The following is a 17,249-nucleotide window of genomic DNA, read 5'->3' on the forward strand; positions in this document are numbered from 1 at the left end:
AATTTTCATTTATATATATCTGTGTTACCTTGTGTGTGTGTGTGTGTGTGTGTGTATGTATACATACATGTGTATTTGTGTGTGTTAACTGTTACCTTTTTTAATAGAAAGTTGTGTAAATGTTCTTTTATTTACTAACATCCAAAAAATTTCTAACTAATTTACATAATTTTTATGCTTGGCAGGAAATATAGAACTTATATACATGTACACGGTTTTATAAGAATCGTTCAAATTTTAGAAATAATGAAAACTGTTAGTGAGAAAACGTTTATTAAAATGTGAAACAAATTATGTTTTAATTTTTACTCTGAAACTATTAGACAATATTGTATGTTTAATTCAGACAGAAAATATTTACATAAGCTTTCTCTCATGAGTTCACTATTAAATTTTATTCTACCTATCAAATAGTATTTTTTAGTTCTGAAATTGTGAAAGAAGGATACCGTTAAATATTCCTACCAGCATGTTGAAAATATGAGAGTACTGCTTTCATAAAAATAACAGCAAAAATTATTCTAACTCAAAGTATACATATACAATCTATGATACTATTAATAGTTCAAATTATAATTTTTTAAAAATCGTGCTTAAATCCTATGATATGAATTAAAATCTAATTTTACCTATTGATTTTTCAGCAAAGGAAGAAGTAAAATGTGTTATATAGCCAAGGACTGAGTAAAGAGGAATGTTAATACTGAGACTGACAACAGGTGTACAGATAGGAGCTAAGGTCCTAGACAATTTCCTGTGCATTTGTGTGTTATTCCCAGGAAATATGAAGCTATATGCTTTCTCCTTCCGTTCTTTCAATCTGTGACACCTTTGGTTTGAAACTGATATAAATTACAATTCTGTCTCCAAGTTTCTTATTTGTTGAACCAAAGTGAAAGTGAAAGTCACTCAGTCGTGTCCGACTCTTTGCAATCCCATGAACTGTAGCTAACCAGGCTCCTCTGTCCATGGAGTTCTCCAGGCCAGAATACTGGAGTGGGTAGCTGTTCCCTTCTCCAGGGGATTTTCCCAACCCAGGGATGAAAGCCAGGTCTCCCACATTGCAGGCAGATTCTTTGCCATCTGAGTCAGAATCAAGTTATACTTTATTACTTTATGATGAAAGTATCCACTATTAGAATGAAAGGTTGTTGTTGAATTACACAAAGACACCAGGATTCTTGGCCCCTGGAGGAGAAGAATTCAATCCGGGGCCAGAGACGAGGCTTGATCACTCAGAGCTTTTGTGTAATAAAGTTTTATTAAAGTATAAAGGAGATAGAGAAAGCTTCTGACATAAGCATCAGAAGGGGGGCAGAAAGAGTACCCGCTTGCTAGTGTTAGCAATGAAGTTATATACTTTCCAATGAATCCAAAGAATGGAGGTTGTAAAGACCTCACCAGACCTACTCCCATAATTTACATTTTAGGATAACAGAATTAGCCAGAAGGTTTAATCCAGAGACTGTCCTCAGGCAAGATATATTATTGTTATATAATCCTTGTAAAGACCAGGTCTACTCCCATAATTTACATTTTAAGATAACAGAATTAGGCAGAAGGTTTAATCCAGAGACTGTCCTCAGGCAGGATACATTATTGTTATATAATCCTAAGGAATGTAGAGAAGGAAAAAAGTTTGTCCTTTCCTTCTCCTTGAGAATTCCAGACCCCTCTCTCTTTGGGGACCCCTAGACTCCTTATCAACCTGCCTAGGAAATGACTCTCTCAAGAATACTAAAGGTAGTGAAATAAAGTTATTCTAAAAGAGTAGCCTTTTAAATTGTATCATTTAAAATCATGCCTTTATAATCAATATAATTTGCTATAGTGAGCCAAAAATGGTGACAGTGTGATATGCTAGAAACAAAGACACATTGATACCATGGTGTTCTAATCTGTAAGATGTCAACTGAGTGGAATGAATGGTAAAGAAGGATCATACTGATGTCACCGTGGTATCTTTGATAAAATTGAGGAGGATCACAACCATTTATATATTTTGGCAGGTAGTAGCCACCTTAAAGAAATTTCCTGCAATTTTGATAGTATGTGTTACATATCCATTCCTAATTCAAACAATAGGAAAAAATACACCAAGTACATAAAAGGGATTGCAGATAAAAGATGTTAGGAATAGATTCTGAGGACACAAGAGTAATATTTTTTCTGGAGTTAGAAATCTAATTCATAGATAATAAGGAGAATGCCAGCTAACAGATAATTTTATTTTCAAATGTATAATTTTGAAACTGAAAATGTGAAAGAGAGACCAGAACCTGGAATAGTTAGAAATGAAGGGTAAAGAAGTAAACTAAACTAAAACTAATTCCAAAATTTTGAGCCTAGATAAGATTAAAATAACTTATCAAATATTATCAAGTGATCACCTACTATGTATTAGACATTTTACTAAGTGTTTGAAGATGTTTCAATGAGTAGGATACAAAGGTTACCTTGAAAGAGCTCAGTGCCTAGGTACACTAACTTTAAAAGGATATGAAGGGGGAAGCAACCTAGATGTCCATAGGCAAACAAATGGATAAGAAAGCTGTGGTACATATACACAATGGAATATTACTCAGCTATTAAAAAGAACACATTTGAATCAGTTCTAATGAGATGGATGAAACCGGAATGTATTATACGAAGTGAAGTAAGTCAGAAAGAAAAATACCAATACAGTATATTAACACATATGTATGGAATTAGAAAGATGGTAACAATGACCCTATATGCAAGACAGCAAAAGAGACACAGATATAAAGAACAGACTTTTGGACTCGGTGGGAGAAGGCGAGGGTGGGATGATTTGAGTTAATAGCACTGAAACATGTATATTACCATATGTGAAATAGATGACCAGTGCAAGTTTGATGCATGAAGCAGGGTACTCAAAGCCCATGCACTGGGACAACCCTAAGAGATGGGATGGGGAGGGAGGTGGGAGGGAGTTTCATGATGGGGGACACGTATACACCCATGGCTGATTCATCTCAATGTATGGGAAAATATACTACAATATTGTAAAGTAATTAGCCTCCAGTTAAAATAAATAAATTATTTAAAAAAAAAAAAAGGATATGAAGTGACTTAAATCAGAGTATTTGAATGAACACAGAGGGCAATGACTATATGTGAGGGTGGGGCTAAGGGTGGTCACCAAAAGCATAAACAAAATAAAATCAGAAAATATGACATGTAAGTTATGTCTTGAAAGATAAAGAGGACATCATAGATACAGCAAAAGGAAACAATTGATTAGGCAATTAGATGATAGATATAGATAGATAGGTCACTCATTGGTAAAGAATTAGCCTTCCAATGCCAGAGATGCAAGAGATTCAGTTAGATCCTTGGGTCGGAAAGAACCTTTGGAGGAGGAAATGGCAGCCTGCTCCAATATTCTTGCCTGGAGAATCCCACGGACAGAGGAGCCTGGCAACTTACAGTCCATGAGGTTGAAAACAATCAAAAAAGACTGAGCAAAGATAGATAGGTAAAGAGAAAGATAATGAATGAATAATAATTTCTTATAATTATAAGGGCATCTAACAAAAATAAGTGGCAGATAGGACTAGAAAGGTAGTTTGTTTTTGGTCTGTTTTTGTTTTTTTCTTATCAGAACTTGGAAGTAGTGTATAATAAAAACCAGAATACCAGTCTTTGCAGTAGAACAAATGATCAATAAATCAATAATGAGTGCTCTATACAAGACCAGGAGCTGACTATGGCTCAGATCATGAACTCCATATTGCCAAATTCAGACTTAAGTTGAAGAAAGTAGGGAAAACCACTAGACCATTCAGATATCACCTAAATCAAATTCCTTATGATTATACAGTGGAAGTGAGAAATAGATTTAAGGGACTAGATCTGATACAGTGCCTGATGAACTATGGATGGAGGTTTGTGACATTGTACAGGAGACAGGGATCAAGACCATCCCCATGGAAAAGAAATGCAAAAAAGCAATATGACTGTCTGGCAGGCATTACAAATAGCTGTGAAAAGAAGAGAAGCAAAAAGCAAAGGAGAAAGGAAAGATACAAGCATCTGAATGCAGAGTTCCAAAGAATAGCAAGGAGAGATAAGAAAGCCTTCTTCAGCAATCAATGCAAAGAAATAGGGAAAACAATAGAATGTGAAAGACTAAAGATCTCCTCAAGAAAATTAGAGATACCAAGGGAACATTTCATGCAAAGGTGGTCTTGATAAAGGACAGAAATGGTATGGACCTAACAGAAGCAGAAGATATTAAGAAGAGGTGGCAAGAATACACAGAAGAACTGTACAAAAAAGATCTTCACGATCAAGATGATCACGATGGTGTGCTCACTGACCTAGAGCCAGACATCCTGGAATGTGAAGTCAAGTGGGCCTTAGAAAGCATAACTAAGAACAAAGCTAGTGGAGGTGATGGAATTCCAGTTGAGCTATTTCAAATCCTGAAAGATGATGCTGCGAAAGTGCTGCACTCAATATGCCAGCAAATCTGGAAAACTCAGCAGTGGCCACAGGACTGGAAAAGGTCAGTTTTCATTAATGCCAAAGAATGCTCCAACTACTGCACAATTGCACTCATCTCACATGCCAGTAAAGTAATGCTCAAAATTCTCCAAGCCAGGCTTCAGCAATATGTGAACCGTGAACTTCCTGATGTTCAAGTTGGTTTTAGAAAAGGCAGAGGAACCAGAGATCAAATTGCCAACATCTGCTGGATTGGGGAAAAAGCAAGAGAGTTCCAGAAAACATCTATTTCTGCTTATTTACTATGCCAAAGCCTTTGACTGTGTGGATCACAATCAACTGTGGAAAATTCTGAAAGAGATGGGAATACCACACCACCTGATCTGCCTCTTGAGAAACCTATATGCAGGTCAGGAAGCTTTGTTGACAAAGTAATGTCTGTGCTTTTTAATATGCTATCTAGGTTGGTCATAACTTTCCTTTCAAGGAGTAAGCGTCTTTTAATTTCATGGCTGCAATCACCATCTGCAGTGATTTTGGAGCCCTAAAAAATGAAGTCTGACACTGTTTCCACTGTATCCCCATCTATTTTCCATGAAGTGATGGGACCAGATGCCATGATCTTAGTTTTCTGAATGTTGAGCTGAACTGGACAGTTAGAACTGGACATGGAACAACAGACTGGTTCCAAATAGGAAAAGGAGTACATCAAGGCTGTATGTTGTCACCCTGCTTATTTAACTTATATGCAGAGTACATCATGAGAAACGCTGGACTGGAAGAAACACAAGCTGGAATCAAGATTGCCAGGAGAAATATCAATAACCTCAGATATGCAGATGACACCACCCTTATGGCAGAAAGTGAAGAGGAACTAAAAAGCCTCTTGATGAAAGTGAAAAAGGAGAGTGAAAAAGTTGGCTTAAAGCTCAACATTCAGAAAACTAAGATCATGGCATCTGATTACAATACTCCATAGCAAATAGATGGGGAAACAGTGGAAACAGTGTCAGACTTCATTTTTGGGGGCTCCAAAATCACTGCAAATGGTGATTGCAGCCATGAAATTAAAAGATGCTTACTCCTTGGAAGGAAAGTTATGACCAACCTAGATAGCATATTCAAAAGCAGAGACAGTACTTTGCCAACAAAGGTCCGTCTAGTCAAGGTTATGTTTTTTCCAGTGGTCATGTATGGATGTGAGAGTTGGACTGGGAAGAAAGCTGAGCACCGAAGAATTGCTGCTTTTGAACTGTGGTGTTGGAGAAGACTCTTGAGAGTCCCTTGGAATGTAAGGAGGTCCAACCAGTTCATCCTAAAGGAGATCAGTCCTGGGTGTTCTTTGGAAAGACTGTTGCTAAAGCTGAAACTCCAATACTTTGGCCACCTCATGCAAAGAGTTGACTTACTGGATAAGTCTCTGATGCTGGGAGGAATTGGGGGCAGGAGGAGAAGGTGATGGCAGAGGATGAGATGGCTGGATGGCATCACCAACTCGATGGACAAGAGTTTGGGTGAACTCCGGGAATTGGTGATGGACAGAGAGGCCTGGCATGCTGCAGTTCATGGGGTCACACAGAGTTGGACACGACTGAGCAACTGAACTGGACTGATACACTATAGCAGTGGTGTTCAGTAGATTGATGTGACAAGATATGTGAAACGATTCAGGTTAGTTATTTATTGATAACCAGACATAAGTGCCCTGCAAGTTCAATGATCACTATTATCAATGATATTACTCAGGGTGACAGTAATAATAGTCACTATTTATCAAGTGCTGATATGCTATGCCAAGCATTGAATGCTCAGCACAAAATTTAATCCTTATAACATTCCTATAAAAGGACAATAAAAGAAATGACACCATTTCTTTGCTGTGCACTGAGAGAACTAAGACTTAGGTTAACTAAATTTGGCCACTTCTCAAAGGCCACAATCTAGGAACACCAGGAGTGGAGGATAAGAACAGGAGAGGGAAGGGAAGATAAGAGAAATTTAAGAGAAAGATCTTGAATTATCATAGATGATTTTTTCCCTTATTAATACTACAAATACAATTTCAGGACACTTTATTGATAATCATTAAAGAAAGTTATTGTAATGATAGATTCCTAAAAAAGCATGCATTTAAAAAATTATTTTGCCTTCTTTCCCATTTAGATTGCTGATTCCTTCTAGAGTTCATCAAATTTATTAGATTATGTAAAGTAAATATTGGAAATGCTTAATAATATTTCCAAGTTTTATTTTTAAAAACACATTAGTAAGAATAGAAGTTCAAAAATATGAAAAAGGACAATTACAAATTATGTATCTTCAAAAAGTTGGTTAGTAGGGTACAAAATAGACATTTTAAGCTTTACCATATCCAGAATTCTATGTGTAAACCTTACACTAAAGCTTTTTTTTAAAACAAAGGAGGGAAAAGATGAGACATAAAGAGATCAGTGCTTATCCAAAATTTTTTTTTTTTTTACTTTTGAAAAGTTGACATATAATCTGCTCATCTGAATGGTAATAAAAAGCTTGATTACCTTGAGGTAGGGAGGTGAGAGTATAACATTGCTGCTTAACTTGGCATTTTTGGGAGCAGGGGGAAGTTAGGTAGGGCCAAGCTCCTGGGGGAAAAAATTGTGAAATGGGTGGATGAATCTTTAAGTCTATCACTTTGACTTCCAGTTATGACTTGACATTCAATACCAAAACAATTATACATATGTTTAAATATGGGTAGAAATAACTTTGCTGTATATGATATACCAGATTAAACTCTATGATTTTATTCAATCTTATTGATATTGCACATAAAGCACAGTCATTTGAACACATGAAAGTGTTTTCCATTCACAAGCAAAAAAAAAAAAAAATGTTGATAGGACAACACTGTCAATATCTTTCAATTGCCAGAAAAATATCTTTTAAAAAAGAAATAAATGACAAAAATATTGGCACCTTGCAAGATTTGCAACTTATATAGATATTGGTACATGCTACAAATGTTACTGTTTGTTCTAGAAAGCTATTTCAGGCTTAATTTAATGACTATAGATTATAATTAGATTTTCTCATTTTCCTATATTTACCAAATGGTATAAAATTATTGCAGAAATTTAAAAGAAAGGTATTTATGTCCATGCATTTCAGTCATAAAGGGAATCCTTTTTACTACATTTGAAATTTCAACTGTTTATTCAACCATCCCATATGCCAATAATAACATCTTCAAAATTTCATAGCATAAAGTAGTTTTCATGTTCTCCACAATGCAGTGTAACAATCTGCTGAGCATTGCCAAGTAGTATGAAAATGAACAAGACCTTTGATTTTCTTGGCTTAAAATCATGTTGCAAAAATATTCTAAAATCCCAGATATGTATTAGAAAATATATTTGAGCCATGAATTCAAAATGTTATTTAAGATTATTTGTGAGACAAATACTATTCTTCATTATTAGAACATTACATCTATCAAGTACTCCATCTTCTAAGTTCTTTTACTAGCAAGGGCCTAGATCTGATAGATAGAGTGCCTGATGAACTATGGACTGAGGTTCGTGACATTGTACAGGAGACAGGGATCAAGACCATCCCCATGGAAAAGAAATGCAAAAAAGCAAAATGGCTGTCTGGGGAGGCCTTACATATAGCTGTCAAAAGAAGAGAAGCAAAAAGCAAAGAAGAAAAGGAAAGATACAAACATCTGAATGCAGAATTCCAAAGTATAGCAAGAAGAGATAAGAAAGCCTTCTTCAGCAATCAATGCAAAGAAATAGAGGAAAACAACAGAATGGGAAAGACTAGCGATCTCTTCAAGAAAATTAGAGATACCAAGGGAACATTTCATGCAAAGATGGGCTCGATAAAGGACAGAAATGGTATGGACCTAACAGAAGCAGAAGATATTAAGAAGAGGTGGCAAGAATACACAGAAGAACTGTACAAAAAAGATCTTCATGACCAAGATGATCACGATGGTGTGCTCACTGACCTAGAGCCAGACATCCTGGAATGTGAAGTAAGTGGGCCTTAGAAAGCATAACTAAGAACAAAGCTAGTGAAGGTGATGGAATTCCAGTTGAGCTATTTCAAATCCTGAAAGATGATGCTGCGAAAGTGCTGCACTCAATATGCCAGCAAATCTGGAAAACTCAGCAGTGGCCACAGGGCTGGAAAAGGTCAGTTTTCATTCCAACCCCAAAGAAAGGCAATGCCAAAGAATGCTCCAACTACTGCACAATTGCACTCATCTCACATGCTATGAAAGTAATGCTCAAAATTCTCCAAGCCAGGCTTCAGCAATATGTGAACCGTGAACTTCCTGATGTTCAAGCTGGTTTTAGAAAAGGCAGAGGAACCAGAGATCAAATTGCCAACATCTGCTGGATCATGGAAAAAGCAAGAGAGTTCCAGAAAAGCATCTATTTCTGCTTTGTTGACTATGCCAAAGCCTTTGACTGTGTGGATCACAATAAATTGTGGAAAATTCTGAAAGAGATGGTAATACCAGACTACCTGACCTGCCTCTTGAGAAACCTGTATTCAGGTCAGGAAGAAACAGTTAGAACTGGACATGGAACAACATACTGGTACAAATAGGGAAAGGAGTACGTCAAGGCTGTATATTGTCACCCTGTTTATTTAACTTATATGCAGAGTACATCATGAGAAACGCTGAACAGGAAGAAGCACCAGCTGGAATCAAGATTGCCGGGAGAAATCTCACTAACCTCAGATATGCAGATGACACCACCCTTATGGCAGAAAGTGAAGAGGAACTTAAAAGCCTCTTGATGAAAGTGAAAGTGGAGAGTGAAAAAGTTGGCTTAAAGCTCAGAAAACAAAGATTATGGCATCCGGTCCCACCACTTCATGGGAAATAGATGGAGAAACAGTGGAAACAGTGTCAGGCTTTCTTTTTTGGGGCTCCAAAATCACTGCAGATGGTGACTTCAGCCATGAAATTAAAAGACGCTTACTCCTTGGAAGGAAAGTTATGACAAACCTAGATAGCATATTCAAAGCAGAGACATTACTTTGACAACAAAGATTCGTCTAGTCAAGGCTATGGTTTTTCCTGTGGTCACGTATGGATGTGAGAGTTGGACTGTGAAGAAGGCTGATTGCCGAAGAATTGCTGCTTTTGAACTGTGGTGTTGGAGAAGACTCCTGAGAGTCCCTTGGACTGCAAGGAGATCCAACCAGTCCATTCTGAAGGAGATCAGCCCTGGGATTCCTTTGGAAGGAATGATGCTGAAAGCTGAAACTCCAGTACTTTGGCCACCTCATGCGAAGAGTTGACTCATTGGAAAAGACTCTGATGCTGGGAGGCATTGGGGGCAGGAGGAGAAGGGGACGACAGAGGATGAGATGGCTGGATGGCATCACTGACTCAATGGACGTGAGTCTGGGTGAACTCCGGGAGCTGGTGATGGACAGGGAGGCCTGGCCTGCTGCCATTCATGAGGTCGCAAAGAGTCGGACACGACTGAGCGACTGAACTGAACTGAACTGAAGTCAATATTCCTCAATGTTTCTGATGATTAACACTAACAATAAACATCATTACTATATTTAACTTTTAGCTCAATACATCCTGAAATTTTCATATCAGGGGAAAATTTAGATCATAGTTACAGATACAAAAATGCTCACATTTAAGTGTATTTCAACTTAATATAGTATATCACTGCTTCTTTTTATAGTGTTTATAACATACACTAGCATTACACTAAGTTTCTCAGATAGATAGTGTAGGTATCTCCAGTCTTGTTCTATAGATGAGGGAATTTAAACCCAAGTGATTAAATGACTTCTTTAAGATCACACAACATAAAGTAGCAGTATAAGGATCAAATCAGGTCTCCTGACAATACTGACTTCTTTCTACCACACTGTTCCAGAAAGAAATGTATCTCATTCTAGCTTGGAGTTTTTGTTTCAGTAAAGGCCTCAGTGCTTTCTTAAAATCAGTTGAGTAAACCAAGTTTTATCAGTGATGGTAATTTATAAAAAAAGAAAGGGATATTGTCACCTTAATACAAACTCTGGCTTGCTGGATGTCTATGTTAATTTCAATCTGATTACACCAACTTTTAATGCCTGCCTGAAGACATGGAGTATACACTAGTATAGCATCATTGTGTACCATTGTTCTCATGTGCAGAATAATAAAGGAACAGTACAACTCAGCAGGTTAAGCAATGAGCTGGAAACTTTAGGCTCTGTGAGTTCTAAACTTAGTACCTTAGTGACTCATGAGAGCTTAAACACAAGAATTTAACTGGTTAAATCCCATCTGTCGTAAATTGAGTGGATTTAGCTCAGGAAAAAGGCTACATTTTGGGTACTAATTTTATTTAAATGTTCTTCCTCCCTCTCCTATTCTCTAAACAAGTACTAACCTACTGATGACCTAAGAATTCCCTGTTGAGAGATGATTACAGTTAAAATTCCCTAGAGGAACACTGATATAAATAAGGATTATGTGTGACAAAGCTGTGTCTTATCTCCAGCAGATGGCCTGTGGTTACAGTGTACTGATGATCTGATTGATTTCTCTCATAAATAATTTTGGAAAACAAATGCTTTCTCTGTATGCAGTGCATTCTAAAACCATTCCTGTAAGCAAAGTTGGGATAATGTGCTCTTTGTGTTCTAATCCCTCCTAAAGTGTTATAGCTGCTACAAGGAAATGCAGACCATTTCCACTCTTTCAATAAGAAATGAATGAAAAAACTTTTCTAAAGCTCTTATTTGCATAGCTCACAAAAATATCAGAGAATTTAGATGCAGAAATAGAAGGAGAGAAGAATCCTTTGGGAAGGAAAATTGAGGCAATATCACAAATTCTCACATTTGGGGAAAGAACTGGTGTGTGGGGAGGCTGGAGCTAAAATTAAGCATCTCGATGTCAATGATACCTAAAGAAAGCAAGAGGGAGGAACGGGAGTAAGAGAAATTAAACTAAGAAATGTATGAGCAGTGAGTTGAAAGACTGAAAATTTCCATCCCTTTCAGCCTCTATCTCCAAGTCAAACCAAGAGGACTGTGAGATTAACAACTCAATAACAATTCATACTGAGAATGATGTCTGCCATTTTGTGATATTTATCTCTGTATAAAGTTTCTTTTAAAATTTTAATGAGATTATAGAAATTTAAATTAGTAATAGCTTTTAAAACATAAAAATAAGGTGTAAATAAGTTTTCCTTTTCAGATTTCTTCTGTACATCATGCATTTATACTGTCTTACATTCTTTCTAAAAGATCAGGCTGTGTGCAAATCCAAATATTCATTGAGCATTTGTCATAGTGCTTCTATTCAAGAGAATAACATAGATTTAGTTATTTTTTTCTCTTTCATTCCTTCTTTCTTTCTTTCCTTCCTCCTTACCTTCTTTCCTGTATTCTTTCTTGTTTTCCTTCCTTCACTCCTATCTTTGTTCCTTCTTTCTATTCATCCAAGAAACATATATTTTGTATGCAAGTGTCAACATCTTGTGGAGAAGACAATGGCACCCCACTCCAGTGCTCTTCCCTGGAAAATCCCATGGACGGAGGAGCCTGGAAGGCTGCAGTACATGGGGTTGCTAAGGGTTGGACACGACTGAGCAATTTCACTTTCACTTTTCACTTTCATGCATTGAAGAAGGAAATGGCAACCCACTCCAGTGTTCTTGCCTGGAGAATCCCAAGGACGGGGGAGCCTGGTGGGCTGCCATCTATGGAGTCGCACAGAGTCGGACACGACTGAAGTGACTTAGCAGCAGCAGTCAGCATCTTGAGTTTGAATATAAGATGCTATTGTTCCTTCATTTTCCTCTGTAGCTAACAACTTTATCCAGGGAGATTTACAAAACCATGCTGAGGTTTTGTATCTCTCTGAAGTGAAGTCGCTCAGTTGTGTCCAACTCTTTGCAAACCCATGAAATGTAGCCTACTACGCTCCTCCATCCATGGGATTTTCCAGGCAAGAGTACTGGAGTAGGTTGCCATTTCCTTCTCCAGAGGATCTTCCTGACCCAGGGATCAAACCCAGGTCTCCTGTAGGCAGACGCTTTACCATCTGAGACACCAGGGAAGACTCTCTCTACCCATGGTAATTGTCCCTTAGGACAGAAGAAAGAAGAACATTATCTTTGACAATTTATTCAGTGTTGAAAAAATAAACAAAACTCCTCCATCCCACTCCTGGAAAAAGAAGTGCTATTTGGTGCCTTTCTGAGCTCATCGGTCCGGACACAAATTATGAGACATGAGTGTCCATGATGAAGCTATATTTTAAAATGATCTGTTAAAATTTTCATATACCAAATTTTGCATAGGAAGTGATGGCCTTAAATCTAGATTACCTGAAACATCTCTCAGACTTACTGTATATCATAGGAATCTTCCCTTACCATCTATGGGAGTCACTCTAATCCTCTTCTGAATACTTAAAATTAGTATAACAAATTAATAATACTTAGGCACTATTTCACAATAAACTCTCACTTAATATTTAATATTTTATCTATAGCCAACATAATCACAGATCATTTACTGAAAGTTCCCTCATATGTAACCTCTGACTTATATTAATATTTCAATTTTATTTTTATGCCCAATAACAGATATGCAAAAGTGTTTTCATAGACCTCCTGAGGTAGAAGTATAGGAATCATAAACGGTCTCCACAATGCTAAAGAGTGACTTTCACAAGGTCTCCAAATATAGTCTCTACTCATATAATGTCCTGTGGAGAAGACAGATACATAAAGTTTAAATATATTAATAAATATCATTGTAAATTGATTTAAATGGAAAATGGAAAGAGTTCTATCCAAAAATATTATAACATGAGGCCAACTTTAGGTTAAAATTTCTGAGTAGTGATATATAAATGGTGATCTTCAAGTTGAGTAGTAATTAGCCAATGAAAACTATTGGCTGAAAGGAAGATACAGGGATTGAGGAAAATTTATTCTTATGGGGGAAAAAGGCTTCTACAAGTGTCCTGGTAGACCAAAGAACATTAAAGAAGCTGAAAGTGACCCTTTTCAGTTGAACAGATTAGAGAATGATGTGAGAATCTGAGTAGAGAATCAGAAGCTGAATTAGTCTCGAAGGCCCTGTTAAGGAATTACACTTTTTAAATTGCAATTAGTAAGAAACATCTTTGGTACTTATAGGGTACCAATAGTATCCAATAAAGAATGCTGTTTTAAAAATAATATCCTGACTGTCTCCTAAAGATTGAATTAAATGGGGACACATTGTTTTCTCCAGCCAATTTCCAATAAAATTTTCTCTATATGAGTATGCCACAAGGAAATACAATAATTACAATCACGTGTTTTTTAAAACTAGAAAAAATATACTACCTTTCTCAAAAGAAAAGGAAAGCAGGAAGGCAAGAAATAAAGAAGGAAGGAAGGAAAGAAAGAAATCACAAATAAACCCATACTGTTGTGCCAGGAATACCATACATGGTAGCCAAGATAAGATCAGTTGTTCTCAACTGGAAACAGTTTTGCCATCCAAAAAACATTTGACAATGTCTTGAGACATTTTTTGTATTGTTACATCTTGGGAGAAGAGGGCTAGGACTGGCTATTGGGTAAAGGCTTTGCTGCTGCTGCTGCTAAGTCACTTCAGTCATGTCCGACTGTGCGACCCCATAGACAGCAGCCCACCAGGCTCCCCTGTCCCTGGGATTCTCCAAGCAAGAACGCTGGAGTGGTTTTCCATTTCCTTCACCAATGCATGAAGTAAAAAGGGAAGTTGCTCAGTCGTGTCCAACTCTTAGCGACCCCATGTACTGCAGCCTACCAGGCTCCTCTGTCCATGGGATTTTCCAGGCAAGAGGACTGGAGTTGGGTGCCATTGCCTTCTCCTGGGTAAAGGCCTTAGGTGTTGCTAAACATCTTAGAATGCACAGCTTCCCACCCCGAACAAATTTCTCAGTCTAAAATATCTGTACTACTGAGGCTGAGAAACTCTGTGGCTGATCATCAGGACCATCACTGTATTATTAGTATCTTCCATTTACTCCCTCTTATGTAAATGTTTCATAGTCATTCAATGTCCAAGAGTGAACTCAAGGTTGAAGACACCTTCAGTCCTTCCATAGTGAAGTAGATACGGACCTATAATGCAAAGCAGTATTCAGCTTGAATCAATTATATTGTTGCTGCCAAAATTAAACTCTGATAATCCAAGCAGCTAATATTGAGTCTTAGCTTATAATATGATCAATACCCACATTTGCAGGAAATAAGAATGAGATGAGCTGGCATTCAGGCGGCAAGGAAAATCTTGGGTTAGCTACATCAGATTAGATAGTGATTGACTGGCCTTATGCTGGTGAGAATGAGATATGGAAGAGACCAGATTAGATTTATCGTTTAATGAAAAGCATTCAAATCTGTCTCTCTCTCTCTCTTCCTCTATCTCCATCCCTCTTTTTTTGTATTTTAAATATTTGCAATAAAGCACACCTTGTGAATTCCTAATAATTATATGGTCTTTAAGATACATTTTAAAATCTAGTATGTAAAAAGTAATTTGTTTTCATTTTGTAAATGACAGTTAAAAAGTGTATGTGCTCTGCTAGGTCTACAGGTCACAATAACTTGAAATGCAGACTCTAGTGTAAAATCCACTGCAGTAGTAAGAGAAGCAATAACAAGGTAATCGTGAGGTTCTCCGTAGTATATTGAAATGATATCTCAATCCTACAAAATAGTAAGAACTTCTTTCAGAGTCTGCTTGAAAATTTCTTTTAGCCACAAACTAGTTCATAAAGACTTAAACTTAGCAAAGAGTAATCAGAAAATACATTTAAACTGCCAATTTCAGAGCCAAAAACAACCTGTTTATACAGGAAATATGTTAAAAAGAACAATCTTAGCACAATAGCAAGTTCAGACTGCTTAAAAATTACAGAGTTTTCATACCCTGTAGAAACCTTTTCTGAGTAAAAAAGAAATCATTTCTCACCTCTGTATTCAGGGGATAAATATCAAGTTTTTCATTCAGCTTCTTCACCATGAAAAAAACTAAGCAAACACATAAATGTTGGTTTTATAAACTGGACAGCTTCCAGGGTGAAATATGAAATTGGCCTCAGACTTGGAAGGCAAGGAAAGATTCAAGAAAGAGGCAGAATCTTCCAGATTGGTAAGTGGCCGCTTTAATAAGCAAGGGAACTTATTTACAAGGCTCATCTTGATTGGCTGCAAGATAAATAGATCTCCTCACTCACTGGCCAGAATCATGTTTATGTAGAGACCTTAAAGCCTTCAGTCATGCTTACCATCCAGATAATTTCAACAATGCTTTGCTCTCAAGGCTGTGTTCTGGAAAATGAACCCTACTGTGGGAATCATGGGGAGAACATATTTTCCACAGACTGAGAATGGGGGGTGGAGGGAGGAGCCTCCAATCACCTGGGTACAGGTGAAAGGGCAACTGGTGGTCGCATCCTCAGATTATTTATATAATCCTCAGATGGTCGCTAAGAGTCCGACATGGCTGAGCAACTTCACTTTCACTTTTTACTTTCATGCATTGGAGAAGGAAATGGCAACCCACTCCAGTGTTCTTGCCTGGAGAATCCCAGGGACAGGGGAGCCTGGTGGGCTGCTGTCTATGGGGTCGCACAGAGTCAGTCACGACTGAAGCAATTTAGCAGCAGCAGCAGCAGATGATTATATCTTCCAACAAGTTGGATTTTTATAGTAAAGATGAACATTAAACTGAAATAATTAGTAGAATCTGAAAATACAATAACTGAACCAACTTGGAAAATTATTCAGTGGATAAGATCATATATCATTCTAGATTCCACATATATGTGTTAATATACTATATCTGTTCTCTTTCTGACTTAATACTTCACTATGTATGACAGACTCTGGGTCCACTCACATCTCTACAAATAACCCAATTTCATTCTTTTTATGATCTTGTTTGCAAAGCAGAAATAGAGACATAAACATAGGGAAGGAATGTATGGATACCAAGGGGGAAAGGACAGGGAGCTGGGAATCCTGAGCCTGGGATTGATACATATACACTATTGATACTATTTATAAAATAGATATATATCTATTTTATAGATATATATATAATATATATATATATATAGATATATATATATATATAGATATATAGATATATCTATATATATATAGATATATATATAATAGGGGCTAGCTCAGTCGTGTCTGACTCTGCAACCCCATGAATTGCAGCATGCCAGGCCTCCCTGTCCATCACAAACTCCCAGAGTTCACCCAAATTCATGTCCATCGAGTCAGTGATGCCATCCAGCCATCTCATAGCAAACTCTAATTAATGCTCTGTGGTGTCTTGAATAGTAAAGAAATCCAAAAGGGAGAGCATATATTTGTATGTATGGCTGAATCATTTTGCTATATAGGTAGAAACTAACACAACATTTTAGGAATCAGTGAACTAAAATGGACTGGAATGGGTGAATTTAATTCAGATGACTATTATATCTACCATGACCATTATATCTAAGGGCAAGAATCCCTTAGAAGAAATGAAGTAGCCCTCATAGTCAACAAAAGGGTCCGATATGCAGTATTTGGGTGCAATCTCAAAAATGACAGAATGATTTCTGTTCGTTTCCAAGGCAAACCATTCAATATCACAGTAATCCAAGACTATGCCCCAACCACTAATGCCAAAGACGCTGAAGTTGAATGGTTCTATCATGAACTACAAGACCTTCTAAAACTAATACATTAAAATGATCTCCTTTTCAT

The 17,249-nt window shown here is 37.1% G+C and overlaps 1 long non-coding RNA gene across 1 annotated transcript; it reads right to left on the reverse strand.

Annotated features, from left to right (window-relative positions):
* Positions 1-6,632: 6,632 nt before the first annotated feature.
* LOC123329384 lies at positions 6,633-15,618 on the reverse strand. The gene is made up of 2 exons (XR_006544766.2): positions 15,454-15,618; positions 6,633-7,091 (listed from the first exon to the last, which is right to left on the reverse strand). It is a non-coding gene; the product is annotated as an uncharacterized LOC123329384 (long non-coding RNA).
* Between the last annotated feature and the right edge of the window lie 1,631 nt (positions 15,619-17,249).

The sequence above is a fragment of the Bubalus bubalis genome, chromosome 15 (assembly GCF_019923935.1).
Source record: "Bubalus bubalis isolate 160015118507 breed Murrah chromosome 15, NDDB_SH_1, whole genome shotgun sequence".
NCBI classification, from domain to species: Eukaryota; Metazoa; Chordata; class Mammalia; order Artiodactyla; family Bovidae; genus Bubalus; species Bubalus bubalis.